At 39.0% G+C, this 26,261-nt stretch overlaps 1 protein-coding gene and 1 pseudogene across 3 annotated transcripts in view; both read right to left on the minus strand.

Moving 5' to 3' along the window:
* Positions 1–26,261, minus strand: part of Slc25a21 (solute carrier family 25 member 21) — a 532,806-nt gene that overhangs the window by 460,834 nt on the left and 45,711 nt on the right. The gene's annotated exons all lie outside the window — the stretch shown is intronic.
* LOC129678027 (60S ribosomal protein L9-like) lies at positions 11,939–12,499 on the minus strand (annotated as a pseudogene).

Here is a 26,261-nt window from a genome sequence, read left to right on the forward strand (position 1 = left end):
CTCAGGATTATCCTTTCCAGGTCCCACCATTTATCTGCAAATTTCATGATTTACTTATTTTTCATTGCTGAGTAATATTCCATTGTATAGATGTACCACAATTTCTGTATCCATTCTTCAGTTGAGGGGCATCTGGGCTGTTTCCAGCTTCTGGCTATTACAAATAAAGCTGCTACAAACATGGTTGAGCAAATGTCCTTTTTGTGTACTTGCGCCTCTTTTGGATATATGCCTAGGAGTGGTATGGCTGGATCTTGAGGAAGCGCTATTCCTAGTTGTCTGAGAAAGTGCCAGATTGATTTCCAGAGTGGTTGTACAAGTTTACATTCCCACCAGGAGTGGAGAGGGGTTCCCCTTTCTCCACAACCTCTCCAGCATGTGTTGTCATAATCTGATTGGCCTGCTCGTTGATCACCTCCCTCTGAGGGGGGAGTAGCCCTACCAGGCCACAGAAGAGGACAATGCAGACACTTTTGACGAGACCTGATAGACTAAGATCAGAAAGAAGAGGAGAACCTCCCCTATCAGTGGACTTGGGGAGGGGCATGCATGCAGAAACGGGAGGGAGGGTGGGATCGGGAGGGGAGGAGGGAGGGGTTTATGGGGGGGATACAAAATGAATAAAGTGTAATTAATAAAAAAAAAAAAGAAAAAAATTCTTTCTGAAACATAGGCTAGATTTTATAGGTAGTTATGCTGGGCTTAGTCTCTTGGCTCACCAAATGAAGCTAACACAGTAACAATTAAAACAAACGAAAGAAATTTGGCTATGAATCTCAGCATATGTTTTGATACCCTGCTGGACAGAGTCTTTCAGAGACCCTCTGTGATAGGCTCCTGTTCTCTTTCCTGTTTTCTCCCTCTTCTGATGTCACTCTCGTTTGCCTTTTTGAATGAAGATTGAGCATCTTACCAGTGTCCTCCTTCTTGATTAGCTTCCTTAGGTGTACAGGTTTTAATATGTTTATCCTATATTATATATCTAATATCCACTTTTAAGTTAGTATATACCATGTGTGTCTTTCTGCTTCAGGGATACCTCACTCAGGATGATTATTTCTAGATTCTGCCATTTGCCTGCAAATTTCATGATTTCTCTATTTAGCCAAATTTTTTGAGAATGCAGGGAATCTTACGAAAGAAGGGGGAGATAGAAAGACCTGGAGGGAAGAGAAGCTCCACAAGGAGAACAACAGAACCAAAGGGTCCTTTCTGAAACTGATACATGGTCCAAACAAGGACCATGCAAGGAGATAACTTAGAATCCCTGCACAGAACTAGCCCATGGCAGCTCAGTGTCCAAGAGGATTCCCCAATAATAGGAACAGGGACCATCTCTGACATGAACTCATGGACTGGCTCTTTGTTCACCTCCACCTGAGGGGGGAGCAGCCTTACCAGTCTACAGAGGAAGACAAAGAAGCCAGTCCTAGTGAGACCTGATACATTATGGTCAGATGGAAGGGGAGGAGGACCTCCCCTATCATTGGATTGGGGGAGGGGCATAGGAAAAGAAGAGGGAAAGAGGGTCAGATTGGGAGGAAACGAGGGAGGGGGCTATATCTGGGATACAAAGTGAATAAACTGTAATTAATAAAAATAAAATAAAAATTTTAAAAAGATCAACACAAAAAAAAATAATTAAAAAAAAAGAATAAGAAAGGTGGCAGCTTGTCCAACCAAAGGATAGAAAAATCAGTCAAATAATGACTTTAGAACCAGATACCACCACTTTGGCTATCTTGCTCATATTCTAGGAGAGCTACAGTAATCATCAAAGTCAAATAATAATATTTAGTAACACAATATGGATTTCAGCAATATTTATGATAATCGAAGAAGCATAGAAGGCAATACCCACACTGGTTAGAAGTGCGTGCTTAAGATGCTACATGAAAGAAGTAATACTGGAAGTAATAAATGTTTTATCCTAAAAAAATAAAATAAATAAAATGTTTTACGCTACCCTAAGTGATAGATTTAAAAAAGTGAGAGAGAGCCTGTCGCTGAGTTCATGCCAGAGAAAGTTCCTGCTCCCCTTATTGGGGAACCCATTTGGAGACTGAGTCTATGTGCAGCCTTGCCAGGCCACAGATGAAGACAATGCAACCAATCCTGATGAGACCTGATAGGCTAGCGTCAAATAGAAAGGGAGGAGGACCTCACCTATTAGTGGACTAGGGGAGGGGCATAGGGGGAGAAGAAGGAGGGAGGGTAGGGTTGGGAGGAGATGAGTAAAGGGGACACAGCTGGGATACAAATTGAATAAATTGTAATAAATAATAATAATTTAAAAAAATTTAAAAGTAAGAGAGAGGGAGGGGAGAGAGGGAAAGAGAGAAGAGGCGAGAGAGAAAGAGAGGAGGCAGAGGGGAGACATACAGTCTCTTCCTCTCCTCAGAGGGTAAGGGATTTGAAGAGATTACACTAAATTATGTGCAGCCGAGGTTTCTGATTCTTGCCTTCTAAACTGGTCCTGGTCCCTGAATTGACTGATGGAGTCTAAATACCACAGGAGTCTCTATCCGGGATTTAGGCAAAATCCAAAGCATGGTCTGGATTTGGTTTCAGAATAAAAATAGTCTCCACAGAGTACCTCTGTGCTTCTAGCTCTGTGAAAATGCCTCTTGATTTAACTACTTCAATAGGCAGGATCTTTTTCTATGTTTATGAAAAAAATGAGGGTGTGGAGAAACTGAGTCACTATTGCAACCTCACAGAGCTCACAGGCGGCAGAGCTGTTTTTTCAAATACTTCCAAGATCCTCATTTTTTCCATGTTTTTACTTCAAAAGTCAGGTCATCTTCCCAAGATTTCTGCAAACCAGCCAGGCTCTTCATTCTAATTTGACTACCCCAAAGCCCTAAATCTCACAGTGGATACAGTGACAGGAAAACATCCCCTGACTGACCTCATATCAAAGCCCACTTATTTAGAAGTTGTTAAGATGAGCTAGGTATCCAATTATCATCCATATTTTGATAATTATATTGATTAAATTAAGAAGCAAAGATTTGTTATTAGGAGGATATAAATGTATTGCCTTCCACTGAATATTTGAAGCATAACTTCTAACAGAAAAAAAAATGAGGACTACATTCTGAGATGTTCTGTGATTATACATGGATGTGCAAAGACAGCAAAGATGCATCTCCAATAATTTTTCTGAGCCATAAAGCACTTTCAGGCTCTTGAAATTTCCAAGGCATTCTCAATCTCTAGCACCCATTCATATTCTTTACAAGGCAAGCCACAACTAGCCTTAACCCAAATGTTTTAGTTTTCTCAATGTAGAAGCTTACAAGGGGGGTGGTACATATTCAGATAGGGGTGCATTTGAGATCCTTTACATGGGACATCACCACAGCCAGAGTAGATCATCATAAAGGTGATGATCAACTAAAATGGACACAACTCCAATTAAAAATGGACACAAAAGAGGGTTCTGAAATAATTGAATTCTACCTCGGAATAGTAAAACATTTATTTTTTTTAGAAATGTTGACATTTAAATCTCTAAAAAGTCATTGTTTGGTTAGGCAATGTCCTTTCTAATGAACATTTGATGAGGAACATTAAGATCTGAATACTTTTGTGCACCTAATAGTAATAAGAGGTTGAGGTCCTTGGGAAGATGATTAAGTCTTAAGAGTGCATACTCATGAATGGTGTTAATTACCCTTATAAAAAGAGACCCGGGGGAGTGAGTGTGCTTGCCATTTCCACTACTTGAGGATTCAATAAGAATATGCCATCTATCAGCAAGCCTGGCCAATCCATAAAGTCACTGGTACCTTGACTACAGCCTTCTCAACCTCCAGAACTATGAGGAAAAAATTTCTGTTGTTTACAAATCACTAAATTTAAAAGATTTTGCTAGCATAGCATGAATGAACACAGAAATAAAATGAATGTTAAGGTTTAAAGCAATGAACAGTTCATCAAAATATATTCTGTTGTTTTCCAAAAGCCACTTTACTAGCAAACATCTTAATTTTAGTAAAAATAATAAAAAATAACTGTCTCTATGGCTCATAGCACAAGCATAACTCACATACCGAACAACTATGATATGAGATTTCTATACACTATGTAATCAAACATGTACAGAAAACAAATAAGGAAAGTATTTTGCACACACTCCCAACCACATTTACAGATAAGGACATTAAAGTTTAAACAAATCATTATCTTGAACAAGATCACACAGATTGCCAGGTTACCGAGCCTGGGTTCACTGTTAAGTAAAACTGACTTGAGTACTGGTATATTCAGTCTTTATTGCCATACTAACTGTTAATGTTTTAGGACATCCATGAAGGCACTCACCTGTCCTTCTCAATCTGTGATCTGTTTGTTCTGTGAACTCTTCCATATTAGTGGTCCCAAAAACAGCAAACATAAGTAATTCTCATATTCATATTTTTTCTCTCCCTCCCCCACAAACACTAAAATAAAAAGTCTTATAAAGAGTATGTTATGCATGGAGAAGACCTAGATGCCCTGCTCAGATGAAGCCCATAGGTTGCTCAGTTTCCAAGTGGTTTTCTTAGTAAGGAACAGGGGCTGTCTCTGGCATGAACTCAGTGGCTGGCTCTTTGATCACCTCTCCATGAGGGGGGCGGTGCAGCCTTGCCAGGCCACAGAGGAAGACAATGCAGCCCAGTCTTGATGAGACTTGATAGGCTAGTGTCAGGTAGAAGGGGAGGAGGACCTTCCCTATCAGTGGACTAGGGGAGGAACATAGGAAAAGAAGAGGAGTGTGGGTGGGACTGGGAAGAGATGAGGGAGGGTGCTACAGCCAGGATACAAAGATAAAGATAAAGATATATATATATATATATATATATATATATATATATATATATATATATATATATATATATATATATGTATATATATATATATGATAAATTTTTAAAAGTATGTCATCCAGTTGCATTAACCTAGGCATTAGTAACTGCAGCAGACCAATCAAAGCACAATTCAATGTAGCAATGTTTCAGTAACCAACTTAGGAAAGTGCCCTTTGCATATAAACAGTGTTCTTTAAATTTTTCCTATATTAAAAATTAATAATAGTTACCAGTATTCATATTTAGTTGACCAAATACATATGATCTGTACTAAAAACTAGGCACTATTCCACGCATATTGTTCATTCAATCCATATAAACAATAAACAACTATATAATGAGTTATCACCATCATCGCTAATCCACTGAGAAATGAAATCTAGGGAGACTGAAAAACTGGCCAAGAGCTTTCAGCTTTTATTTAAGCAATAAATCCCCAGGACAACAAGAGAAACAAGAGTTGAAACAGAGGAATCAAAAAGGTGGAAACCACCATCATATAAAAGCATAAAGTGCCTGCTTTGTAGCATTGCCTTCAGTTTCTTGCTCCAGAGACATCTGACCTCTTAGTCAATAGAATGAAAGGCAAAGATACATAAGCCAAGACATAGAAATGACATTTTGGCTTCTTTAAAATACCGTTTTCTCTATATCTGTCACAGAAAGTGGCTGTGAAAGCAAATAATTCTACACAGTGAGGTACCCTGAGTGCTGGTTTTAGCTCTGCCTCTTATTAACTGCTGAGCAACAAGTGACACACTTGCTGGTTTTAGGCCTGGGTATTGTCAAGGTTCCTGAGGTGCCTCAGAATGGGGAATAATGGGAGAGGTGAAATACATTTGGGGGCCTTTGCACCTTTCTGTACTTTGTGAAACTGTCGAAGAGTTGACTACTTTTTCCTGTGGGTAACCAGAGGATGTTATGAGGAAACAATTTTAAATACCATTTAATGAAGAATAAGTACAGACTATGTTTCTCTGAGATGTGACATCATTAACATCATTTGAAATTTCATGCCATAATAAAATCAGAGCATATATATAATAAAAGTGAATGTTACATTATTGTTAAAAGCAATTTATGGTTAGTATTTATAATATCATAGTATTCTGAAACCAAAGCTTCTGACCTTACATTGACAAGTGCTTTCCATGAGAACCATTCTCATACCTGTGAAAAAAATGTCTAATTGTGGTAAAGTAATAGTTTGTGAATGCTATGTAAGACTTTCTAATCATACTCTAGGGAAGCAAACAGCTCATTTCCTCTGAATTTCTATGGCTTATGTTCTATGTTAGGAGGTTGCAGTGGTTTGCACAAGCATGAGTTAGCCAGAAAATTAATCTGTAGAGCACTTTTTTATTATTAAATGCAAAACAACATACTAAAACAAACACAACTCTGCTATTTACCAAAATTATCTAATAAGCTTACAGAAAACAGGTGGGTAAGCATCACTCCATTCTGTAGTGTTAAGCACATCTGCTTGAAAGAGGGAATAGACAAGCTCTTCCAAGGTTTAATTCCACAGAAGGAAAATCAGAACGACAGGCATGAGTCTATAATAAAGATACGATGCAACCAAGAGCTAACTCTGAGGACTGATAGACGCAGAAAAGTGACTGCTGGGGAACTTCTCTCTTTTTCTCTCCAGGCCACTCTTCCCTAGGCATGGAGTCAGCTCTGCCCACATAACATCCACCCACAATCATGATTCAGTTATGTGGGGGGGTTTGCCATATTGTTAATAATTCTTATCAGTTAAATTCATAGCAATATCTTTCCTTCCAGGCAGTCATGCATATTAACAATTAAATACAGTATTCATAATCAAGGAACAGAAGCTTGGCTAGTAGTTACATATTACTTGGTTTCAAAGAGACTATAAAGTATTGGAAGAATTTGTTTGTTTTTTCAATGCCAAACCACTATACAGTTCCAAAAAGGAAAACACACACACAATTAGTTTTTCAACAACAACAATGAAATCACTCATAGAAGAATTTTGTAGAAAAATTTAATGTACATTACAGTAGGAAAAAAATCTAGCCCAAGAATAAGATGTAAATGTTTTAAACTTTTGAAAATTTATTTCTATTCTCTAAACCTCAGTGCTGGCTTCAAACAAAAGACTCTAAACTTTCCATAGACTTGCTTCTTGAACAAAACTTACTAATGACATGAACCTGAGAAACTGATGTTGTAAGCATGCCCTAGCTGAAATGAGAGCAGAGATTCAAGCATGCCAACCATCTTCCTCGTCCTACCCCAACCCTGCCTGACATGTGAGGTGCATACTTTCCTGTTCTAGAATGCGAGACACTGTGCTTCAGGAAACCCAAGAAGGCTGTTCTGTGAGTCCAGGTAGACAGCAAAAAGAATCAATAGAGATATTAATTCCAAAAGACTGACTGAAGTGCAGGGAAAGACTTTAAGACTGGGGTAAAGGAGGAAGGAAGTGAAGATCATGGCTCTCACAATACTATTACATTCTGCTTACTAGAACCTTGCTCTACAAAGTGTCTGTTATTTTACTATTATTCACTTCTAAATTGAAATCTAGAGAATTAAATAACAGAATCAATTATAAAGAATAAATTTATTGTAATAATGTCATATTTCTTATCTATTCTGGTTTATTCTCCTATAAAGAAACCCAAATATAATTGGTATATGCATAAAAAGTTCAAGCGCATCAACCAAGCCTTTACTCTTAGCACTTGGGAGGCAAAGTCAAGCAGATCTCTATGAGTCTGAGTCCAGCCTGGTCTACATAGAGAGTTCCAAGACAGTCAGAGACACAAAGAGAGACCCTGTCTCCAAACAAACAAATGAAATTCTGTGCAAACAGAAGAAAAATAGAGAGAGAAGCAGTGACAAAAGGAAAGGAAATGAAGGAAAACAGAGCATCTTACAGTGCTTTAGCAGAGTCCATAAACTGTCTTCAGGTAGTGATCTCACCTCCCTCCCTGCCTTGCTCCCTCCCTTTCTTCCATTTTCCTTTCCTTCCAACAGTGACATGGCATCATTGGCTCTCACTTTTAGCTATTTTCATAACTACATTTCCCCAAACTAAACTTCCACAAGTCTTTGGTTGTTTAATATGTGGTCTCATGACAAAGCCACAGACAATGGCTATGAAGAGTAGTGGTGTAATTGGTTTCTAGTCATATCACTGTTTAGAAGGATATTTTCTCTCCACTTTGCATCGCAGGCTGGGATGAGAATACAGCAGTATAACTCACCTTTTATTATGCAACTTAGAATCATATTCTTGGGAAGGCAGATAATGTTAGAAGTAGTATGGATTCCTTGAATTATGGCAGAAACTCCTAAATGCCTTCTTTCTTTTCCAACTTACTACCTTTTAGGGTCTCTTTGGAACAGGAGCTTAGATTACACCTTAACAAGTATACAAGAATATTTTTCTACCTCATTACTTACTTAAAAATGGAGAGCAACTCAAAAAAGTCAAAGGAACAGATACAAAGAGACAGCGATCATTAGGGTCTCTGCCATTTTGATACAGGGATCAAAATCCTCAGAGAGTCTTAACGCTAGATCCGGTTTTAGAGTGTCAGGTCACACTAAGAAAGCTTTGTAAGATGACTTGTGAGGCTTTCTGTGGAGATGCGGGTAGATCAGATTTCAGAAGTCAGAGAAACTTCAACAAGGATCTGAAATCATGCCCTGCAGTTGCACAGTCCCGTGGGCACCTCCTGGTCTCCTACTACACACAGCTAAGATTGCCTTTTTGTTATGACAAATAGCTCTACCTGGATATTTTATTTAGTGGTTGATTTGGGTATGGGATTTATTAAACATGAAATACTATATGCCCTTTACTCTTTAATCCCATTCCTCAGGACAATGAAATAAAGAATAAATTATCAATACTATGCACATCAGCTGGGTGTGCACTGGCTCTGTGTATACAGCTTATGTAAGTGTACACAGACAGCTATATTTTTCCATGGACATGGATTCCTTTCCTCAGTAATTTGGAGAATATCACATGCAATTATTAAAACTTATGCCTTGACCTGGCTAATCTTCATTGTCAACTTGAATGGATTTAGAATCACTTAGATGACAAAGGTCATCTTTGTCATCTAAGGTCTGGATGTATCTGTGAAGATGTTTCCAGAGACGATGAGCTGAGAAGGAAGTCTCCATCCGTGGGCTGGGTCCCTGGTCAGAAGAAAAAGGGTGGCTGGGGTGGGGGGATGAGAAAGCCAGCTGGGCACCAGCGTTCATCTCTTTCTGTTCCCTGAATCCTAACACACTGTAACCACCCTCCTTACAGTTCCACTGCCCTGCCTCCCACACCATGTGCGGACTATATTCCTTCTGAGCTGGGAGCCAAAATTAACCCTTTCTCAAGTTGATTTTGTCAGATTTTTGTCACAGCATATAGAAAAGTAACTAATACAACTTCCCTCTTTCAGTAGTTTTATAAGAACTACTGAAGGCTATTAGTCCAACATTGAAAAGAATCTACATATTTTAATAAACTACATACAGAGGAACTAAAATGGCACAAAAAATAGGTAAACAACATGATGTAGCAAAAAGTGTGTAGGATCTTGACATTCCCTTTTTCTTTAGGCCTTTGCATTCTTCCTGTGTGTCATAATAAAACAGAGAATTACAATCAATGTGTGATGACAAATTGTCTGAGGGCTGGGTTTGCCTTCCTCTAAGTATATTGGCTTTCATTAACTGGAAAAGATAAAAGTAATCAACCACCCTTAGACAACAGTAGAGTGACTATTCTGGAAAAACCTTCAAACCACATTAAACCCTAATTTGAAATGATGTTTGAAATACAGCAAAGCAACTAAGACCAACTTATTTGCACAATGACTAAAAGCTGAACTCACTAGAGAGAGTTGAGATGGAAACAATTAAATGTGTTTGTTTTCTAAATAGACCAAGTATATTAGAAGCTTTAAAGATAAAAAAAAATCCAGTTTTACTAGACTCTTATTATTTGTTGTTGTCCAAATTCTTAAATAATTTTCTTAATGGTCCTCTGAGGTTGTTCTAATAAAATGTGCTATTTTTAAGAGTGAGTAAACAGTCTGTTAAATTTCGTATTATCAATACTTCAGGAAGTTTCGTTCTCATTGTCACTGTGCAAAGGTGAGGGTCAACTTAATCAAAGCCCCAGTTGTAGGGAGTGTCTTGTTAGATTTCATTCTTGTTTTTAAAAATAAGAATTTTAATGCTTTCTCTCTGTATACAAGGCAAGTTTCTATGGTATGCCAAAAAAAAAAAAAAAAAAAAACCTAGGTAAATTTGTGTCATGGCAGTATGACAGGCACTTCAACAGAACATAGTGATTGTTATGGCTCAATGAAAACTGGAATGGTGAAGCTGTTATCCAGAAGAGCATCCTGCTCCAAATGCGGGATGGCCAGATACCAGCATATCATCAAGCCTTTGGCTAACACATATTCTCTGACCGCTCAATCAAGGATAGTGTCTTTAAGACCAAGTGTCCTAGACTCTCTGGCGTCTTTTCCCTGGGGCTATATCCAGACAAGCCTGGCTAAGAGAGGTGACTCTTTATACACCATAATGAAGCCCAGGTCTAGAAGGAGACTCTTGCCAAGGTCCCACTGAAGTTTGCCAAGAATCGATGCTACAAAGTATTGAAAACAGGACAGGCCCTTGAAAGTTCTCCACATCACCAGTTTCTAGAGGAGACTGATGAACATTCGAATGAATCAATGGAATTTGTTTTCTTTATAAATCACACATCAACAGGAAACACATTAGCTCCCTATGCCCAGCCCAACACGGAAAGTACAGGAGAGTTCAACAAGCTAGAAAAGAGAAGAGTAGCTAATTTTTCACTCAAAGATGAAAATGTAAGAGCGGTCCTCGGGCTTATTTACCTGGTGCAGAAGCTATCAAATGCAAACGCACTGCATGTTGGTAACAGTGGTCAGCTGCTCCTAGAAACCCACCCAGGGTAGAAGAGGATCTCACTTTGTTATCTTCCTGCTTAAGCTGCTCAAGAGTTAAGGAGGATCATACAGATGACAGCATCTAGCCTCAACAGGACTAAAAACAGTAAGACAGCTAAAGCCTGGCTAAAACATCAGGATTAATCACTTGTCTCGCTCCACACTACCGTAAGATTTCACACATTGCAAGACTACAGTGTTTTAACTGAGCTAAGGGCCAATGGATGCTACAGTTACTATAACTGCAATCACAATTCAGCATTTCAGCCAACGTGTTTAAAGATCTCATGTGTTTCTTTTACTTAAAAACTACATGAAAAACTTAAATATTAATAACATGAGTCCTGAAAGAAGTGCTGAGAGGTTCATATTGTAGATTTAGATGCAGAAAACACAGCTTGTACAAGAGAACACACAGAGGATAAGAAAATTAGATGATAGCTCAGTGGTTAAGAGTGTATATTGCTGGACCAGAGGTCATAACTTCAGTTTCCAGCACCCACATGGTGGTTCAGAACTCTAGAGAAAATTTAAATTTAAGGTGTTTCAAAGAGGAAGTGGGTTAGGGATATAGCTTAGTCAATAGATCAATTGTCTGTAACACATGAGACCATGTGTTGCAATCAAGGTCTGAGATATATACACATACACACACACAGAGAGAGAGAGAGGTAGGAAGAAGAAAGAGAGAAAGACTAAATAATACCAAGAAGGATATAATCAATAAACATTATAGACTATGTGTTGTGTCTAAGACAGCATGCTTCAATTACTACAGCATATGGTAGAAACTACAACCTCTGACTTCTACCTGTTTATCAAGGTAAAGTTTGGTACTGACTGTCCACACCTAAATCAAAGGCACAGCATCTAATTTTAATTAGCCTAGTATTGCTTGGAATTTTGAGGATCATAAAAGCTTCCTGACAATGCCTATAGAGTTGCTTTACATGCCTCTTACAATGCTTAAGATGAACTCATACTAGAAAATGTAGTTATTCCTTCTAACTTCAACACTACCTTTTTAAAAAAATAAGTCTTTTATTCCCAAAGACACCCCAAATTGTACTTATAATTCAGGATCATGTTTCTGGAGCAAGATAACTTAGGTCTTATTCATCAGCCTGCTGCACAGTTCCCTTTTCAGACACATAGATACCATCCAAAAACTTTTTGATATCCTTGTTTTTAACTGTCGTGGCTTGCTAAATCAGAGCCACTGAATTTGAGATGAGTTCAATACATTTCCTTCAATTAATTCATCCTCTGGGCTTGAGAGACAGAACAAGCAGCACCTGTCCTCATCCGAACCCTGCAGATGTATTTTTCACCCAGGAAATTTCAAACTTCAACCAAAGATCCATTTTCCTGGATAATGACGTTGATGGGGAAGTGAGCATACACAGACCTCATCTTGCATTGGAAGCCCAGTGTACCACCCTTGATCATGTTCTGAACTTGACTGCAGATGGTTCTGACAGTGGCGAGTTCATTTCTGTTGCCCCACCATTTGTCAGCCTGGAGCCTCTTCTTTTTCTTTCCAAGAAGACTCAGCTCTACATTGATGTGATTGAAGTCCCTCCGTAGGGTTCCCCTGGGGCCCTTCAAGATGACTTGCACCCCTTCAGAGTGATGTCAACATGTCTGATTGCTGAGAATGGTCTTCATTCTCACAGTAGATGGGACCTCAACACTACATTTTAAGGGTGTGCACACTGTTGGCCTTCACTCATCAGACCTTTTGAAACTAACCAGAACATATCCTTCTAATAAAGAATAATAGCTGTGTTCTCATGTTCAAAGTTTGCGATGAAAACCTACAGTGAAAGAGTCCAGCTGAGAAGAAATTTCCTTTTAGTTTAAAAAAAAAATGCCATTAAACTTATCGGAACAATATGAAATGAAGATGTCTCAATTGGCTCCCTCATGTATATTGGGAACCAAACAGAATTGCTTGCTTAGCTAACTCCATAACTTATATGTCACATAACAATTCAACAATAATTTTAACATTATAAAAGTTATGGTGCAAAAGAAAATCTTGCTATCTATGATAACCAAACTAAACAACTATTCACCTTTTTATGTTATTTAATTGTCCAGATTTCAAGGAAAACCTCATAATCTCTTCTGTTAAAATACTTCTTCTGTGTATCTTAAGCATGGCAGGGGCAACTGTTTCAAACGCAACATGCAGAACTCAGTGCCACTCCAACTGCCATTCACATCCTTTGACTTGGCACCTCCGTTTGCGAATCATGGTTTACACTTTTAAAAACAACTTACTAAGACTTGCTGGTAAACATGGTAGTATTCTATTTTTCCCATAGTTTACAGCTTTAAAACTGTGCTGCTCAATTACTTTTTTATATTGACACAGAGCACTGTTCCTCATTTTGTTTTTCAACACACAGCTAAAGCTACATGAATAACCTTTTTTTTAATTTAAAGTTTGGAAAGCAGGCGTGACAGAGGGTGTGAGCAGAAGAAAGTAAATTCCTCATAATCTAAGTGGTTCTTCAGAGCAGCAGCCCTAGAAAAATCTTTTTCTTAGCAGTAGCCTAGTGCCCTCTCTCCCTGAAAGGGAAGAAAACTTGAAAAGTGTATCCCAAAGAACAAATTTATTTACCATACGGTGTAGATCAGTAAAGTGTTTTGAGTACTGGGAATGTAAAGTTAATTTTTCCTGTCAAAGTCTTAGAAAAACAGTCACATCATAAACATACCTTAGAGCTGGCCCTCACTTTATTTTAGAAGTTCTTTCCCATATATTCCAGAGGCTGGCATTTTTAGATGTCTACAAATGAGAATAAGTAATTTAATAGTCTTCTTATATAACAGACTTAATCAACAATGCATTGGAACACTCGCTTATTCTCCATGAGAGGATACAGAGTGGGTGGAAGAGGGTAGAAAATGAAATCTCAGGAGATGAACTGAGCTTAACTAAAATGATAGTTCTTTCTACCAAGATTTTTAAGCTCCTCCAAATAGTGGTACATCACAGCCGAGGCTCAATGCTGCCATCTCCTTCTGAAATGCAGAAGTACAGAAGCAAACTCAGTAATCAAACGACTCATTCTTCTATTTGTCATTTTGGAAGAAAAGGCCAGCCACTAAAGATGGCATGTATATAAGGTTTATTGAATTAATAAATATTTTTAAACAACAGCATGATCAATTTGTGTGTCTCACCCTCCTCCAAAGGGGAAATGCATAGCTAACTTGTTTAGGCAATTATCAATAGTCTTGTTTTTCTTCTTTTGATTATATCTAAGCATTGAGGTGACTGTTAAGGTATTACACAAAGCCAGCCTTAAGTGTAGGCAATGGAGACCATTAACCTTATTTTTATTTTAAGGCTGTTCTGTTAATTCTCTGACTAGAAACTATTTTTTAATTTAATACCTTCATCTCTATTAAAGTAAAAACCTCCTCCACAAAGAAATACTTGTGCAGTAAAATAAACAATTAGATCACAGCTTTTTTTTTTCATGTACAGTGACAACAGGTTCCTGGACAGTGTTAATTTATGTCTGTTTTCTCAGAATAATTATTGGAAACTCCCTTTTCAGTTTCACAAAATACGTGGTTATCCCCACTTAGCCTCAATCCCCTTCCGAAGAGTAAGATTTAGCAAAAGAGAAGAGACCACTGTACCAACAGAGGTCATCACCAAAGTGGAGGCATTGAGGCTGAATGGGAAAGTGGCTCTTGAGAAGCTGCACTTGCTGATTTCATGGCTGCGGGAAGATGAAGACAACGGGGATGCCATTGTTTCAGCGTCATGATGTGTATTTATCCAAGTCTACATGGTACACGGGTTGATGCTTGATGTGGCACGTGATACAATCAAAAAGTGTGGTTCATGTGGGGTTATGAGGCTGCTAGTGGCACAGAATGACATAGTATCTTATAATAAACATTTCAAGTAGTAGTAAATAAAAAAAATAAGAATACAGACAGGTATGGTTACTGTAATCCTGTAACCCCAAGCTGAGTTGACAGGATCATGAATTTGAGGCCAGCTAGGTTACTCAGTGTAAACTAGCCCAGATTACATGACAAGACTGTCTTTAAAAGAACGAAAATTCCCCAAAACAATAAGATATATAACAAAGTAAATTCATTAGCAAAAACATAGTTATTGTCAAGTCTTATACGCTTTACCTGATTGTATGTTATAGGTTTATACTTCCTCTACTAACTGTAATGTCATAGGTGTGTGACTTTAATAGTAACAGTGGCATTCAAAAGGCAAAGCCTCACGTATAAAGTGCAACATAGCATTGGCAAGTGTAAACTAGACATTTGGTTAGCAGAAGTATACTAGAACAGCACATTTATTTTCACTGCATTTTTGAGTAATATAATTTTGTCAAAAAAAAAAAAGGCTCATTCCAAACAACAGATTATAACTACCACAGCCATTCTCAGCTCCAGAGCAGAGCAGAGTATACTGAGAATCAAGCTGAGAAGACTGGTGAGGTGCTGCTCCATTTCAGAGTAGGATTTACCCTGTCACTGTTCAACAAAACACGTCTCCATCCTCTGGCATAGAGAAAGCTCTGAGCAAACCCTAAGGAAACAACATTATGGTAGACGCCGGAGATGTTACTCATTAACATAATGGCTTCTTTGCTCTGGTAATACCCCCAAACCATGCCCTTAAAAGGTGGGGGTTAAATTCAAGGAAGGCATTTGACTCAAGAGGAAAAGGCAATGTGTTGCCAAAGACAAACACAAGGGAGCCAGGGCTCTGACATAGTGGCAGGAAAGTCGGCACTTAGATATATAGAAAATAGAAAATAAGAAACATTACTAGGAATCTAGCAAAAGACACCATTCATATAAATCCTAAGAATTATATTAAAGTTTAACCACAATATAATATAATATTTCACAGTTTTTAGGTTTGATAATTCAGAACTTGAGGTTTTCTTAAAGTTTGACATGAAATAGAGCTTTGAGGGAGCTTCCTTTTCAGTAATAACTGGGAATCTTTATATGAAAGTTACTGAAGCAAATTACCTCCTCACCCACCACCTCCAAGTTTAGTGAGTCTGTTGTAAACAATTCAGGTTCGGACTTTTTAATGAAAAACATATATTTACATGCAACTGATGTCACTCTAAAAAGAAGCCTACCTTGAAAAGGTATTATAAGCGTTGTTCCTAAAGGAAAACATGACCTATTCTTTAGGATAGGTCACCCTCACAGCAGGGTGAGGAGGCTGACATCGTGCTCCTCAACACCACCTTTGGTTCTATGAAGCAACATCCGTCTGTGACTTGGCAATTCTCCCTGCTTTATAGGAAAAGAATGAACAGAAGATGGGTAAGATGCCCATCACTACCAATCCAACTGCTTCCCTGGCTCCTTAAATAAAAACACCCTGAGAGAGAGAGCCATGGTGGAGAGGAGAATGTGTTGTTTCAGAGTAGAGCCACCAGGGTGGTGAACAGCAGCCTGGAGTTTACACTCGACTCAGCCCTGGAAAATGCTGCCAAGTCACACAGTCTCCCTAGTTCTGAGCAACAGAGTGTCCAGGATGAAGAGTGGTTTTTTTTACTGGATTTGGACCTCCTAGAAGGATCTCTGTGATCAGGGCTGCCCCTGGAAGCCACTTTGGTATCCATGGTCAGCTGTCTCAGACAACGTTGAAAATGGAGGTTCATGTGGGTGTCCATGGTCCCATAGCAGCCAAGATCATGTTGATGTCCCTGGCCCAAGTAACCACTGATGGCCATATGGATACCCTAGTCTGGGCCACAGCTTAAGACCATCCTGACACTTGTAAGCTTTGCTTTCAGCTAGGGGCCATGTGGACTGAGTGGCCTGTGCAGCCACCTGAGACTATGTTGATATCTGTGGTCCATGCTGCTGCCAAGGGCCATGTCTGGGTCTTTGGTCCTACTGCATTCAGGGATCTGTGTTGATGTCCATGATCTGTACTACCATTGAAGACCATGCTGAGGTCCCTGGCAGGTGCTGTCACCAGAAACCATTTGTAAGTCCACGATCTGTGCTCCGACTAACTGTAAAGGGCAAAGAAGTGACCTTTCCTGTGCTACTAATGACTGCAGGCTCATACTTGATAAACAGGGACATAAAAGGCTCCTATGACAAACCCTATTCCCTCACAGACAAAGTAACAGCCTGGATAGAAAACCATCAGAGAACTCTTAAAATTGTTGATATGTTGGTGTTGTGTTCAGAAAGTTTTCTTCTATGCCAATGAGTTCAAGGCTCTTTGCCACTTTTTCTTCTAACAGATTTTTTAAATTAAATTTTTATTTTTTATAATAATTATAGTTGATTCATTTTGTATCCCAGCTGTAGCCCTTCCCTCAGTCCCTCCCAACCGCTCCCTCCCTCTTCTTCTCCCATGCCCCTCTCCAAGTCCACTGATAGGAGAGGTCTTCTTCCCCTTCCATCTGATCCTAGCTTATCAGGTCTCATCAGGACTGCCTGCATTGGCTTCCTCTGTGGCCTGGCAAGGCTGTACACTCCAGGGGGGAGGTGATCAAAGAACCAGCCACTGAGTTCATGTCAGAGACAGCCCCTGTTGCCCTTACTAGAGAACCCACTTGGATACTGAGCTGTCATGGACTACATCTGTGCAGGGGTTCTAGGTTATCTCCATGAATGGTCCTTGATTAGAGTATCAGTCTCAGAAAAAAACCTGTGCCCAGATATTTTGGTTCTGTTGCTCTCCTTGTGAATATCCTGTCCTCTCCAGGCATTTCTATCTCTCCCTTCTTTCATAAGATTCCCTGCACTCTGCCCAGAGTTTGGTTATGAGTCTCAGCATCTGCTTTTACACACTGTTGGGTTGAGTCTTTCAGAGGCCCTCTGTGGCAGGCTCCTGTCCTGTTTCCTGTTTTTTCCTTCTTCCAACGTCCATCCCATTTTTCTTTCTGAGTGAGGATTGATAATCTTACCCAGGGTCCTACTTTTTATCTTCTTTACATGTACACATTTTAGTATGTTTATCTTATATTATATGTCTAACATCCAGTTATAAGTGAGTATATACCATGTGTGTCTTTCTCCTTCTGGGATGCCTCACTCAGGTTGATCTTTTCTAGATCCCACCATTTGCCTGCAAATTTCATGATTTCCTTGTTTTTAATTGCTAAGTAGTATTCTGTTGTGTAAATGTACCGCAATTTCTGTATCTATTCCTCTGTTGAGGGACATCTGGGTTGTTTCCAAGTTCTGGCTATTATGAATAAAACTGCTACGAACATGGTTGAGCAAATGTCCTTGCTGTGTCCTGAGCATCTTTTCGATATATGCCTAGGAGTGGTATAGTTGGATCTTAAGGAAATGCTATTCCTAATTGTCTGAGAAAGCAACAGATTTATTTCCAAAGTGGTTGTACAAGTTTACATTCCCACCAGCAATGGAGGAGGGTTCCTCTTTCTCTACATCCTCTTCAGCATGTATTGTCACTTGAGTTTTTAATCTTAGCCATTCTGATGGGTGTAAGTTGAAATCTCAGGGTCGTTTGATTTGCATTTCCCTGATGACTAAGGACATTGAGCATTTTTTTTAAATGTTTCTTTGCCGTTCTATATTCCTCTACAGAGATTTCTCTATTTAGCTCTGTGCCCCATTTTTTAATTGGATTACTTGATTTGTTGCTTTTTAACTTCTTTAGTTCTTTATATATTCTGGATATTAGCCCTCTGTCAGATATAGGGTTGGTGAAGATCCTTTCCCAGTCTGTAGGCTGTCCTTTGTTCTGAGGACAGTGTCCTTTGCATTACAGAAGCTTTTAAGTTTCGTGAGGTTCCACTTATTGATTGTTGATCTGAGAGCCTGTGCTGTTGGTGTTCTGTTCAGGACGTTGTCTCCTGTGCCAATGAGTTCTAGACTCTTCCCCACTTTTTCTTCTAATCGATTTAGTGTGTCTGGTTTTATGTTAAGGTCTTTGATCCACTTGGACTTTAGTTTTGTTCATAGTGATAAATATGGACCTATTTGCATTTTTCTACATTTAGACATCCAGTTAGACCAGCATCATCTGCTGAAGGTGTTATCCCTTTTTCTATATTATGGTTTTGACTTCTTTGTCAAAAATCAAATGTCCATAGGTGTGTGGGTTTATTTCTGGGTCTCTGATTCAATTCCATTGATCCACCAGTCTCTTTCTATGCCAGTACCAACAGTTTTTATTACAGTTGTTGTATAGTATAGCTCTAGTCAGGGATAGAGAAACCTGCAGAAGACCTTTTGTTGTACAGGACTGTTTTCGCTCTTCTCGGTTATTTGTTTTGTTTTGTTTTGTTTTTCCATATGAAGTTGAGAATTTTTCTTTCAAGGTCTGTAAAGAATTGTGTTGCCATTTTGATGGGAATTGCATTAAATCTGTAGATTGCTTTTGGTAGGATGGTTACTTTTACTATGATAATCTTACTGATCCATGAACATGGGAGAGAGCTTTGCATCTTCTGATATCTTCTTTAATTTTTGTTTTCTTCAGAGACTTGAAGTTTTTTTCATACAAGTTTTCACTTGCTTAGTTAGAGTTATACCAAGATACTTTACAGGAATAGTGCTACTTCAAGACCCAGCTATAACACTCCTAGGCATAAACTCAAAAGATGCTCCACCATACAAGGACACTTGCTCAACTATGTTTATTGCAGCTTTATTTATAATAGCCAGAATCTGGAAACATCATAGATGTCCTTCAACAAAAGAATGAATACAGAAATTGTGGCACATTTACACAATGGAATACTACTCAGCTATTAAAAAAAAAAAGAGGAAATTTGCAAGCAAATGGTGGGAACTAGAAAAGATTATCCTGAGAGAGTAAGCTCAGAACCAGAAAGACATGCATGGTATATATACACTTATAAGCAGATGTTAGTCATATAATATAGGATAACCATGCTATAATCCACAGACCTAAAGAAGATAAGTAACAAGGACGACCCTAGAGAGAATGCTTAATTCTCATTCAGATGGGAAAATATAATAGACAGTGGGAGCCTACAATAGATGTCCTCTGAAAGACTCCACCCAAAGAGAGCACAGCACAGGGAGTCCTATGGAAGAATTAGGGAGATACGAGTTCCCAGAGGGGACAGAAGCTCCACATGAAGACCAACAAAACCAAAAACTCTGGGCCCAGGTGGTCCTGCAGAGACTAATGCACCAACCAAGAATCATACATGGGGAAGACCAAGATACCCTGTTTAGATGTAGCCTATAGGCAGCTGAGTCTCCATATGGGTTTCCTAGTAAGGAAAACAGAGGCTGTCTCTGACAAAGACTCTGTTGCCTGCTCTTTGATCACTTTCCCCTGGAAGGACAGCCTTGGCAGGCCTCAGAGGAGGAGGATGCAGGCAGTCCTGATGAAACTTGATAGGCTGGGGTCAGATTGTAGAGGAGGGGGGTTCCCTCTTTCTGAGGACTAGGGGAAGGATGTAGGGCCAAAAGGGAGGGAGAATGAGCCTGGGAGGAGAAGAGGGAGGGGGGGGTTACAATCGGGATGTAAAGTAAATAAATTATAAAAAATAAATTTTAATTTTAAAAATTGTGATATGGATGCCAAAGTGTAGCTATTTACAGTTGATGGCTTCTGGTGGGAATGTAGGTGGTAAATGTAGGTTTTCTTTAAGGGGCTGGCCACCAGGAGTTTGACCATTCTCCAATGAGTATATGGACAATGCAAACTGTATTTTTTTTTTTTTTTTTTTTTTTTTGGTGTGTGTGTTGGGGGGGAGGGCAAATCGGGTGGACCTGGAAGGATTGGAAAGTAAGTGTGGTGGGGTGTGTGGTGTAAAATTCCCAAATAATCAATAAAAATATTGTGAAAAAAAAACCTCCACTGTAACCTGTCTGCTACCTAAAAAACACTGTTAACAGACTCATTGACCAATTATGTGGAAATAGATGGTCAAAGAAAAGCTTTAAGAAGTGAGAGCTTTCTCCTACATCCAATGTCTATCCCATTTGTTTTTCTAAATGAGGATTGATCATCATACCCTGGGTCCTCTTTCTTGTTTATCTTCCTTAGGTGTATAGATTTCATTATGTTTATCATATCTTATAGGTCTATATAAGTGAGTATATATCATGTGTATCTTTCTGCTTTCGGGATACTTCACTCAGGATGATTGTTTTTAGGTCCCACCATTTGCTTGCAAATTTCATGATTTCCTCATTTTTAATTGCTGAGTAACAAGACAGGAGCCTGCCCCAGAGGGCCTCTGACTCTACCTAGCAGTGTATCAAAGCAAATATTAAGACTCATAACCAAACCTTTGGCAGAGTGCAGGGAATCATATGAAAGAATGGAGAGTTAGTAAGACCTGGAGAGGACAGGAGCTCCAAAAGGACCAAATATATAAGGGCACAGGGATCTTTCATGAGACTGTTGCTCCAACCAAGGACAATGTTTGGATATGACCTAGAACCCCTGCTCAGATATAATCCATGGTAGCTCAGTATCCAAGTGGGTTCTCTAGTAAGGGGAACAGGGACTATTTCTGACATGAACTCAATGGTGAGCTCTGCCCAAGGAAGGAGCAGCCTTGCTAGGCCACAGAAGAGGACATTGCAGCCAGTCCTGAAGAGACCTGATAAGCTGGGTTAGATGGAAGGGGAGGATGTCCTCCTTTATCAGTGGACTTGGAAAAGGGCAGGGAGGAGATAATGGTGGGAGGGTGGGATTGGGAGGGAATGAGGAAGGGAGCTATAGCTGGGATACAAAATAAATAACCTGTGATTAATATAAAAATTTATTATATTTAATAAAGAAAGAAAGAAAGAAAGAAAGAAAGAAAGAAAGAAAGAAAGAAAGAAAGAAAGAAAGAAGAAACACTAATAAAAAAAAAAAAAAAAGAAGTGAGAGCTTGTCTTAGTCCCTCTTCTTGGCATTTGTAAATCAGAAGTATTCTCAAGCAAAGGCCCAGGAGTGGCAGAACACTACACAGCAGTATCTTCACACTAAAAGATAAAGGAATGTGTATTCTGAAACTTGAAGTACAAAATTTTCTAACTGGTATAAGTGTCACCACATATAGCCATCCCTCTGTCACTTCTTTTACTGAAGTAAACTGAGAAGGGCTATGTGAGTCCTCAAATGAGGACAGTCTGAAGCTAATAAATGGGCCAAATAAACATTTCTTTGCAAAACATTTTATGGGCAAGGCCTTTTAACCTTAAATGACCCAAGGAAATCCCCAAAGGGCATACTAACAGTGACCATGCACCCTTTAAAAGTGATTTTCAACCTTCTTAAAAATCCCACACTAGTTATGCCGATCAAAAGGCCTAACAACCCCACTTATTCCTGGATAGAGCTCCTGAAAATGCTAAAAAGAAAAGCCCGTCTTCTATGATATGCTTTCTTTTGACAATTACATGATGGGCAATGGATTTTCCTCTGAACTATTACAAATAATGTGAGCATAGCACAATTAATTTAGTGTTCATAACTTCATTGGTTGTTGAGTGGGAATATTACAGTGTGTCAATGCAAAGGGCATGAGGGAAATGAATGAAGTGAGACAGGCACATACAAGTGAACAATATATGGGTGTAGGTGTGCCATTTGCTTAAGCAAACAGTGCTGATTTCTCAAATGCTGTGGAAAATTCATGGTGACAGAGGTGATTCTTTCCCTTATCAGCCACTTCAACTAATGCCCTAATTCTTTCTACGCTTAAGAACTATCCCTCACAAAGTCACACCTTTCACCAAGTGTCCCTCAAAGCCAAGAGACAGAAGGAAACTTGTGACCCCTAGTGACAAGTCACTCTCTTCCCCTTATCATATTCTTGTTTTCATTTCTAGAGAAATGTAATTCTTTTGCTTGAGAACATAAGGATGGTGCCTTGCTCTATTAGGTTTTTAACCCCCTGAGAGTTTCTCACTGATGAGACATCATTTTTTCCATGTTTAATTCCTTTAATTGATAGTAAGTCGTTCCTTATGTTAAACCATTTTGTAACTCTTACCTATTGGTCCTAATCATGCATTCTAGAATGATGCCAAAGTGTAATCTATTTCTCATGTTATAATTCTTTATTGTATTCTATTCCCCACTAATATCCTCCATAAGAATGACTTTCAGGTCTTTGTGAGTCTTGTAATACATCTTCCATTCCATTGACATCCTCTCTAGCATTCTCTCATCAGCAACATGAAAGCAAGCTATGAGGGGATTAATATGAAAACAATAGAGAAAGTAACAAAGCTCACAGGGGCACATCGAAAGGACACTTATCTGGCTTGAGATATCAGCATTTAATCATCAATAAAATCATTGAGCAAATTTATACCAAGATCTATATATACCAAGATCTGTGGTTCATTGTTTTCCAGGTGTTCACTGAAGAAAAAGTATACCACAAGTATCAGGTATGACACATGCGCATTTCTGTACTGTCTTATTCTGTATTCACAAATCTTTTGAGGCATAAATTATCTTTGCATCATTTTGTATGTGATAAAACTGAAATGTAAAGAGTTTGCTAAAGGCCAGAACTCTACCCAGGTCCACCTGCTAGCTAAGTCAAAGCTTCAGATTTCACACTATAGAATCTATGTAGCCACTCCTGATGAAACCTGATAAACTAAGATCAGATGGAAGGAGAGGAGGACCTCCCCTATCAGTGGACTGGGGGAAGGGCATGGGTGGAGAAAAGGAGGGAGAGTGGGATTGGGAAAGGAAGAGGAAGGGAGCTACAGGTGGGAAACAAAATGAATAAACTGTAATTAAAAATATTTTAAAACACTTTTAAACTAATAGATTATACCGAGAGATTGAAGAAGGTGCAACTCTGTGAGTTCAAGGTCAGACTGGTCTATATAGAGAGTTACAGGTCAACCAAAGCTGGATAGGAGACCTTGCCTCAAAAACAAATAGGTAAAATCTATATAGATGATAGAATGATAGCCTTTTTTCATTATACCTGTTTATTCAGCTTTTCATCTATCAAGACATGCTTCTGAAGCAGATTTTCATGTTTAAATTCATTTGTTGTTGCTGCTGTTAATTTTTATTTTTTGAGGCATGGTTTTACTTTGTAGCCCAGGCTAGCCAGGAAGTCACAAGATAGGCCGTGTTAACCTCTTATGTTTTGTGATTCTCCTGCCATAGGCTCCTGAGAATGGTAGGACCATAGGGATGAGCTACTGTGTGGAACAAACTCTGAGTGAATGAAGTCCTGAGTGAATGTGTATTTCTGACATGGGCACAGCCATGCCAAGGACTCCAATGCCTTAGCTCCATGGTAGTGACAAACCCTTACCTTGGTGAGGCTCAGAGGATTGACAAAGCTTTTCTTTGAGGGCCAAGTGAGAGGGCTTAGCAGAATATACAAACACTGGCAGTTGAGCTCCCTTCCCAGTGTTTACAGCCTGGGACTGCGCAGCCATCTCCTGCTGAGCCTTTCTAGCCCTCCTCCTGGGCTCTGTACAACAAACACACTGAGGTTCCAGGTTGTGGCCCTACTAGGTACTGTTTCATGAGAATGTGTACTTCCTACCTGACTCCAGCCTTTGTGTACATGTGTCTGTGTGTCTGTCCCTTCTTTATTCCCTTCCACCCTTAGTTAGGGCTCCAGGATTCAAACTACACAGGACATGGTCCATACCTAACTTCCTTATTTAAGGAAACAAACTACCTAAACCTGGCCTAGACAGCTGAGAGGGATGGGGCTTGCTTGTAGCATATTTCTTCCTTGTTTAATTCTATAAAAACAACAAACAAATACACACACACACACACACACACACACAAAAAAAAAAAAAAAAACACTGACAGCTACCACGAAGCAGCCTTGTTCTAAGTGCTAGACAAGAATGGGCATATATAATCCAATTAACTACTTCTGTCAAGGGGCTGTTTAAAGGAAGGGAATTAGACAGAGCCACATCTTTACAGGAGGGATTCAAAATGCAGTAGAGTATGCATTCAGAGCAGCTCCATGTGGGAGTTTTAAATGTAGCCAGATAAACTTTATATTATAGTGTGATATCTATACTATATGAATCCTATGGAGTTTAGATAGCACATAAGGCAATTTAACTCTGTTTTTATGTATCAGGGACACATCATCAGAAGGTCTGTTTTCTTCTCCCCTTTGGGCAACACTAGTAGTAGTCCAAATGTTTTATCATGTCAGCTATTTAAGTATCTCTAATTTCAAAATGGCCTCAAGTTCCTCCTTTGAAAATCAATTTGTATGTTTATGTACCTAGGTCTATACATACTTGGAAACAATTTGTTACTATGCCTCCTTTAAAACCCAGGATTGAATAGACATGTATTTCTCTAGAGAATAATTCTGAAATAGAGCATGTGCTGTGAATCTTTAGGTCTTATATTCATGGATATCAGGAAAATATTCTTAAATTACTGTTAGTGAAAAGAATGTTAAAAATGTAAGTTGGTTGTTTTCTAAAGCACTTTAGTTACTAAAACGTCAGCATTTAGAAAAAGAAAATATAAAAATTATTGCAAAATGTTCCACGTTATTTCTTGGAGTAATTTAATCCCCAAGATCAGGAAATAGAGAGTAGCAACACTGAAATGGAGCCAAGCCTGGTGAGTCTGCTTTGGACTATTTGTCTAATTCCTCAGTTTCACTCATCAACAACTAAAAACAAGAACCTATAACTGATAAGAAAGGAATGTTCAAGCAAAGAATGTGACTTTCCCTGTTGTAAAACAGATTTTAAAACAAGGAAAAAGTATTACAAACTCTTTCACCTATGCTATCAGCTGATGAGAGAAACTTCCTCTATTTGAACTCCACAATTTTACTCTTTGAGTAAAAACCTAGAAAAGCCACAACATAGTCAAACAGGAGGGCCAAGTAAACAAAGGAATACTTCACTGAAAGGTATTCACTTCTAGCCAGGCTTAGGAGCATACACCTTTAATACAAGGTGGTTCTCTGTGAGTTCAAGCCCAGTCTGGTCTACATAATGAGTTCCCGGCCAACCAGGTCTACACAGTGAGACCTTGTCACTCAGGGAACACTGTTAAAGAGGTGGAAAGAGTGTAAGAGCAGGGACCAGAAGTCTACTTTGAGATAGTGTCTTCTGTGTATGCCAGGGAAGCTGCACTCATAAAATCTGAACAGTATAGCTATCTAAATAAGACCTGAATAATGACAATACCAGTTAATGTGCAGTGTGGATGGACAACCTCTAAATGAAGAACTACAGCAAGTAATGACTGCAGAGAATGGGAAAATCAGTCTTCTCTAGGGATGGATCCTATTACTGCCTTTCCAATACCAAGGGCTCATCCCTAAGAATAGCATGGATTCAGCAGGCTTGGTAACATATATATAACACTGTTTGTGTCTATAGGACAATAATCATAAAAGAAAAATATTATGACTTTGAGGAGGGGGTGAAGGACATAGGAAGACTTGGAGGGAGGAGGAACAGG

This window comes from Psammomys obesus, unplaced genomic scaffold, assembly GCF_907164565.1.
Source record: "Psammomys obesus unplaced genomic scaffold, mPsaObe1.curated_primary_1811, whole genome shotgun sequence".
Classification (NCBI taxonomy): domain Eukaryota; kingdom Metazoa; phylum Chordata; class Mammalia; order Rodentia; family Muridae; genus Psammomys; species Psammomys obesus.